The sequence below is a fragment of the Prionailurus bengalensis genome, chromosome C2, assembly GCF_016509475.1.
Source record: "Prionailurus bengalensis isolate Pbe53 chromosome C2, Fcat_Pben_1.1_paternal_pri, whole genome shotgun sequence".
Taxonomy (NCBI): Eukaryota; Metazoa; Chordata; class Mammalia; order Carnivora; family Felidae; genus Prionailurus; species Prionailurus bengalensis.
This window is the reverse complement of record NC_057350.1, coordinates 149,550,313-149,558,439: the sequence shown is the minus strand read 5'-3', so window position 1 is coordinate 149,558,439 and position 8,127 is coordinate 149,550,313.

Sequence of the window (8,127 nt, the reverse complement as noted above, 5' to 3'; positions counted from 1 at the left end):
ATGAGAGGAGCAGAGCGGAAAGTGGGGTGGGGAGTCAGGAAGGCCACACTGATTAGGTGGTAATTAAATGGAGGCCTGGAGGAAGGCAAAGTCTGGTCAATGCGTGTTGTATGGTGGTGGTGCTACAGGTGAAGGTCTGAGAGCTTTTGGGGTGTGCCGCCCAACGTACTGTAGCAGCGCCGTTCCAAGGAATGGGGTGCACACACATTCGGGGCCAATGTGGCTGGAGGGCTCAGTGGAAGCCGAGGAGTTTTCAGCACCGTGCAGGCTGGGAAGGCTCAGCGCGAATTTGGGCTTTAACCTATCGCGCTGCACTCAACTCCTCTCACGCCAGCTGGTTCAGTCCACCTATAGCCACCGAAGGGCGGTCTGATGGAGGGCAGCGATCACCGGCTTTGCCAAGGGCAGAGGCTAGCCGGCCCCAGCGAAATCGGCCTATGCGGCTGCCCTCACAACCCTCCCGAGTGGCCGGGGGCCAGCTACCCAGAGCAAGCCCCAGGAGCCCAGCGGCACGCCTCACCATTCCCAAATAGGGTCGCAGCTCCGCAGGAGGGTGGGACAGAGAGTTACACAGGTGAACTCAGAGCCCTGGAAGGACCAACGACACGCAGTGATGGCCTCCGGGCGTGCTAGAGCGGGCGCGGGCCCAAGCGCGGGAGGGGCGGTGACGCACTTCCGCCCTGGCAGTCTCTGCGACGGAGTCTGTAGGGTGGTGTGTGGGCAGTCCTCCGCGCGGAGGCGCTCTCTGTCCGTCCGTCGGCTGGGCTTCACGTAGAGGTGCTGTGTGGCTGTCAGTTCGTCTGCGGAGCTGGTCAGTAAGGGCGTGGGGCTGGGGGAAGGCGTGCGGACAAGGGCTGCCTCCTTCGCTGCCACCGACGAGCTCGCTGAGCGTAGCCGCCACGTGGGTCCGTATTCCTGAGACTTCTCACCCCGGAGACCTGGCAGGAGCATTGTTTCGGCTGTCCTTCAACATTTTTTGTGTGCTCCTTTCTTGCACACCTCGTTTGCCCATTCCGTGGTGGGCAGGGGTGGTGGGCTGTGGTTTGAGACCTCTAGACAGCGCTCGAGAGGGTCTCTGGTCCAGTCTGGTCTCATGTCTTTTCGTTCCATATATGGCCCAGAATTTTGAGCAATCGTGCACCCATTGGAGGGTTCTGTTCATCTGCTGTGGTTTGTATATTGGGATTCTCTTTGGGGTGTTCTTTATTTAGTGCAGCTGTACTGGCTATTCTCTGCCTCTTGTTTGCCCTTTGTTCCAATGCTTGATGGTATTCACTGCTCCCTCGGTGCCTCCTGCTTCCTGCCCACTACCTCACCCGCAGAAGTCAACAACAGTACTGTAGAAATGGAGATGCAGGGGGGAAATTGTTTCACTCTGCCTTTAGATCAAATAGTAGTCTCATTTGATTTTGGGCTGAACTTGTTTATGGCTTCTCTTAATTCCTAGCTTTCAAGGTTTCTTATTTTTCTAGGAAGAGAAGGAAATACCTCCACAGCAGCTGGGTTCTTGACAGCCTGGCCCCAGGTTAATTATTTTACTCCTAGTCTGTATCACATATACCAAGTGTCAGTGAAGTCAATGAGGGACTTGAAGGGCAAACTTGGGTTCTTGTTACAACTTTGTCACCAACTCATGACATGACCCAGGACATTTCAGTTTACCTCTCTGGGCCTTACTATTATGCTGTGTAAAACAGGAAGCTAAACTTGAGGTACTTGCCAGCAGTGAGATGCCATTATAAAGATATTGGGCTGTGCATTTGCTAAGAGACTTAGATGAGGGAATATAGTGGGAGAAGATGGAGGGATAGGATGGGAATTGGATGGATTGACCTTGAGCACCTATCCTGTTCATGTCTCTGTACTGGTCATCCCCATTGTGACTATAACCATCACTATTCTTATTTTGGGAATTTACCATGAACCAAGATGCTAGATGCTTTACATATATTAAGCAATCTAATCCTCATCAACCTATGGGGAAGCTCCAAGACCACCCTAACATTCAGAGAGTCCCTAGAAGAACTAATGGGACTTGGCATACGGTTGTACTCCAAGATTTATTACAGTGGTGTACTAAGGATACATAGCCAGATCATAAGGGAAAAAGATACACAAGAAGTCTGAAAGAATCCACATGCAAACTTCCTAAAGCTTTCTTCTTGAAAGAATAAATCATAAGAGAAATTACAAAATACCTTGTGATGAATGAAAATTAAAGCCAACATACCAAAAATCATGGTATATAATGAAAGCAGTGTTCAGAGGTAAAATTATAGTTATAAATGCTTACATTAAAAAAGAATATCTCAAGTCAATAACCTAAGTTTACACAGTAAGGAATTAGAAAAGAAGAACAAGCTAAACCCAAAGCTAGCAGAAAGAAAGCATAAAGATTAGAGCAGAGATAAATAGAGAATAGAGAAAATCAGTGAAACCAAAAGTGGTTATTTGAAAAGTTCAACAAAATTGAAAAAACTTTAGCTAGATTCACTAAGAAAAGAAGGAGAGAAGATACACATAATGAAAATCAGAAATGGAAGTGGAGACATAGCTACTGACCTTACAGAGATAGAAAGGATTATAAAAGGGCATTTTAATAATTTTATGTCAACACTATCAATAATTGTACATCAACAAATTAGGTAACCTAGAAGAAATGGACAAATTCCTTGAAATACAAATAACCTAAACCGACTCAAGAAGAAATAGAAAATCTCAACAGACCTATAACAAGTAAAGAGATTAAATCACTAATTAAAAGCCCTAAACCAAAAACAAGCCCTAAACCAGATGGCTTCACTGGCGAACGCTATCAAACATTTATTGTTTTTTAAGCTTTTTTTTTGTAATCTCTATGTGGGACTCAAATCCACAACCCCAAGATCAAGTTGCTTCTCCAGCTGAGCCAGCCAGGCGCCCCTCTACCAAACACTTAAAGAAGAATTAACACCGGGGCGCCTGGGTGGCGCAGTCGGTTAAGCGTCCGACTTCAGCCTGGTCACGATCTCGCGGTCTGTGAGTTCGAGCCCCGCGTCAGGCTCTGGGTTGATGGCTCAGAGCCTGGAGCCTGTTTCCGATTCTGTGTCTCCCTCTCTCTCTGCCCCTCCCCCGCTCATGCTCTGTCTCTCTCTGTCCCCAAAAAAATAAATAAACGTTGAAAAAAAAATTTTCAAAAAAAAAAAAAAAAAGAATTAACACCAATCCTCAAACCTTTACAAAAAAATTTAAGAGAGAACACCTTATAACTTACTCCGGGAAGCCAGTAGTACCATGATTCCAAAGTCAGATAAGAACATCACATGAAAGAAAATTTCAGGCCAGTATCCCTTATGAACATAGATGCAAAAATCCTCAAAACAAAATATTAGCGGATTAAATACAATAGCATATTAAAAGGATGATTCACCATAAGCAAGTGGGGTCTATATCAGAAATAAAAGGGAGGTTGAACACAACATCGATATAATACAACATATTAATAGAATGAAAGAAAAAAACCCTACATGATCATCTCAATTAATGCAGAAAATTCATTGACAAAATTGAACATCCTTTTATGATAAAATATTTTAGAAGACTAAAAATAGAGGAAAAGTTCCTCAATATGATAAAGATTATTTATGAAAAACCCGTAGCTATTATCATACTCAATGGTGAAAGACTGAAGAATTTCCCTTTAAAATCAGAAGCACAAGACAAGGAGACCCACTTTCACTGCTGCTATTCAACAGTGTAGTGGAAGTTCTAGCCAGAGCTATTAGATAAGAAAAATATAAAAAGAGCCAAATTGGAAAAGGAGAGCAAAAGTTATATCTATTTACAGATGACATGACCTATTTATAGAAAATTCCAAAGAATTTACAAGAGAACTACTAGCATTAATAAATTCAGCAAAGTTACAGGGTACAAGATCAGCACAAAAATCAGCTGTGTTTCTATGAACCAGCAGTGAACAATTCAAAAAGGAAATTAAGAACACAGTTCCATTTACAATACCATATAAAAGAATTAAATACTGAGGGAAAAAAATCTAGCCAAGTTGGTGAAAGACTTGTATACTGAAAATACAAAACATTGCTGAAAGAAATTACACTTCTGTAAATTAAGATGGAAAGACATTCCATGTTCATGGAGAGGAAGGCATAACATTGTTAAGAAGTCAATACTACACAGAGTGATCTATAGATTCAACACAACGTGATCTGTAGATTCCAATAGCATTTTTTTTTTTTTTTGCAGAAATGGAAAAGCTGATCCTCAAATTCATGTGGTATTGCAAGGGGCTCCAAAGAGCCAAAATAATCTTGAAAAAGAACCAAATTGGAGGATCCACTTCGCCTGACTTTGAAAAACTACAAAACTATAGTAAAAAAACCCCACTGTGGTACTAGTATAAGAACAGACATATAGACCAATAGAATAGAATAGAGAGTCCAGAAATAAACCCTCACGTATATGGTTAATTGATTTTCCAAAAGGATGCCAAGACAAAGGGGGAAAGGACACCATTTCAACAAGTGGTGCTGGGAAAACTGGATATTACATGCAAAAGAATGAAATTACACCACATACAAAAATTAAAGTGTATCAAAGACCTAAACAAGATCTAAAACCATAAAACTCTTAGAAGAAAACATTGAAGAAAATCTTTATGACATTGGATTTGGCAACAGTTTCATGTAGATAACATCAGAAGCACAGGCAACAAAAGAAAAAATAGGTAAATTGGATTTCATCAAAATTAGCTGTACAAACCCCTAACAGGATACACCCAAAGAAATTCAAGTCCAGACACAATGTAATCAAACTTCAAAAATCTAAAGACAAGGAAAATGTTTTGAAAGCAGCTAGAGAGAAACAGCATATCACATATAGAGAAACAACTCAGATGACCTTGGATTTCTTAACAGAAACTGTGAAAATCATTTGCAAGTGGCGCAAAGTTTATCGGGTAACTGATGAAAGAAAAGAACTGTTAATTCAGAATTCTGTGTCAGTAAAAATATCCTTTAGAATGGAAGGTAAAATCAGCATATTCTCAAATGAAGGAAAATTAAGAGAATTGTCACTGGCACACCGACCCTAAAGTGATGGCTAAAGGAAGTTCTACAAACAGATAAGAAACCGTAAAAGTTGGGGCGCCTGGGTGGCTCGGTCGGTTAAGTGTCTGACTTCAGCTCAGGTCATGATCTCGCGGTCCGTGAGTTCGAGCCCCGCTTCAGGCTCTGTGCTGACAGCTCAGAGCCTGGAGCCTGTTTCGGATTCTGTGTCTCCCTCTCTCTCTGACCCTCCCCCGTTTATGCTCTGTCTCTCTCTGTCTCAAAAACAAATAAACGTTAAAAAAAAAAAAAAAAGAAAAGAAACCGTAAAAGCAGGAATCAGGAGCCTGCTTAATATTCTCTCTCTTTCACCCTCTGTCCCTATCCTTCATTCTCATTCTCTCTCTCTCCCTCTCTCTCGGAGGAAAAAAAAAAAAAAAGAAGAAGCTTGACAAATATGGCTGGACTGCCAGCCACACAGTTGAATAGGAAACGAAACTCTGAAGCACATAAGTCGGGGTACTGGACCTGGCAAGTCCTGGCAAATAGACTGAATGGATTCCCTACCTTCATATGAAGAATACTGCTGGGCATAGACTACAGTAGACATCCTTTCAGGATATGGCACTACCATTTTCCACAAGGCATATGTGGACAATACCATTCAAAGATTCTTAGATGACCTATGTTCCATATTTAGCTTCCCCAAACACTCCCAATAAGATAATAGTGGTACTTTTATAGATACAAGTACAACAGTGGACAACTACCTGGGACATTAGCTGGACCTTTCATGACCTTTATCATCCCCAAGAAGCAGGTGCTGTTAAAAGAGAGAATGAACTCTGAAAAACTGAAAAAGATACTTGGACAATCAAGCCTAAGCTTTTAGTGGTGTACAAATTAAGGTAGTCTGTTAGGGTTCCAAATGTGATAATTACCTAAAAGAGTACCTCCCATTCAAACATAATGTCTAATTATAAGGTTCAAGAGTGGAAGAAAGCCCTAACTGGCTGCAGGAAACCCAAACCACATAATAACCCATATAACTCTATTTTTTCCCTCCTATGCCTATCCCTGGAAAACTGGACTACTAGAATTTGAAAGTAGGAAAAAAGAGCTGGGGACTTGGAGACTGGAACTTAGTGCATCCCCTCACCCCACCCATGCTTGCTGGATTTGGACAATTATAGATAGTGATCATAATGATCATGAATTATAAGGTGAAAACTACCAAGGTGTTTTGGCATGGCCCACATGTCAGGGGGTGGGAGATATTCTAGAATGTTCTAAATTATAAAAGAAAGGAACTTCTGAGCTAACTAGGGATGAGTCTAAGCATATGGTGTGGGTTAGATATGGAGAGAATTGGGGGAAAGGTGCAGTGATTGTTGCAGAGACTAGTCGTAATGGTCATATGGCTGTGTAAGGAGAGAGACAACCCTGGTTGGTAAGAATTAGACCCTGGGAAATCAGGGGCAGAGGGAGGGACCATGAATCTCTTAGCTTTTGTCTGTAGGATATCTTACCAACTTAACCCAAGCTTCCACCATCACCACCCTCAATTTGACTACTGACCAACAAACAATCCTAATTTAAAGACTCTCAGAATCTCCCAACAGCCACTGACTCCAGAAAGAAATACTCTCAGCAAGAAACAACAGAATAAGATGAACTTTCTGGACATTGAAATGCCTCCCTTTAGCCTTATCCTGTTATTGTTGGACTTTTTGTACATTTTTCACAGACTACTGATTGTTCTAAATTCTCTAGCATGAGTGGTAATGGAGATTGTACTACCTGGATTGTTTGCTGGCCAATTTAGGTGGGGTATGTGCCACTTGCCTCACTTAGAATAATGACACATTTAGCTGGCTTGGCTCTGCATGAGGAGCCTGACTATGGTCCATTCTCTAGTGGGCCTGGTTCTACTACTGTGTATCACTATCACAGTCACTTTCGTCTAATGTTGCCTAAGACAAATGGAATGTATTTGATCCAGGCCTTTAGCATTACAACTAATTAGAGCATCTGATGACTTACATGGTGGCTCATGTTCCTGAGAATCTTTATGTGTAAAAGTTGAGAGGTCTAGTTGTAGGGGAATGGCTCCACCGTCGTGCCCTGGCAAGTTTTCACATATCTATATAGTCCATGCAGACAAAGCCTTGAACTACAGCTACTCTGAGCCATGGCAGATCGCCTTGTGATCCTTCTAGAACATGAGAGGATGAGAGGAGCTTTATTGGCCTTCAAGCCCATCTCCCACTCCCTTCCCTATCTCTTATAGGAGGCTGTCATGAGACAATTTCTCATTGCTTCTAAGATTCTGAAGAGGCATGAGGCTTTCTGGATGTAACTGCATACTGTAACTGCTTAGCTATAGTCTAAAATTGGCTCCTCACCACAGGTGTTGCAGTCATCGAGCCCCCTTTTGTTTTGGTGTCATTGTGTTTGGTGTATGGGACAAGGAGCTGGAGACCGGCCTGGTTGGGTACTCTTTCTTCCTTTTGCTGTTTGTGTAAGTAATACATTGTATGAATCTAAAAGTGGCTTATTGTATCTACTGGCTGAGTCACTTAGGACATGGCCTTGACCTTGCCTGCTGCTGTGTGTTTAACAGGAAGAACAATAGAAACAGTAAAAATATATGGGTAAATATGATAGACTATCCCTCTCCTCTTTAGTTTTGAATCAAAACACTGGTCAGAGCCATAAGAGACCTTCCTTATGGTCTTCCTTAAGACCATGACTTAATAATCAGGTATCTGAGGGCTCCTTGTTCTGAGCCAAAACTCCCATAATTGTTTCGCACTCAGTGCAGTTTTCTCCATTTTTTCCAAAGAAAATCATGGGAGCATTTGTTGTGTGCTCATCTTTCCTAGTGATCTGTCCTAGGGTAAGGCTCACTGCTTCCTTCTCAGTGCTCGTGGACTATTCACTAGTGTCCATTTGTGAGCTTCTTCTGGATCCTCTTAGAAACAAATAAACATACCTTGGAGCTCATCTGAGGTCTCCTTTGTTCTGTGATTTTTCACAAGTATGGTATCTGTAAGCTTTCAGTACCTGGGGACCTAAAAGGAAT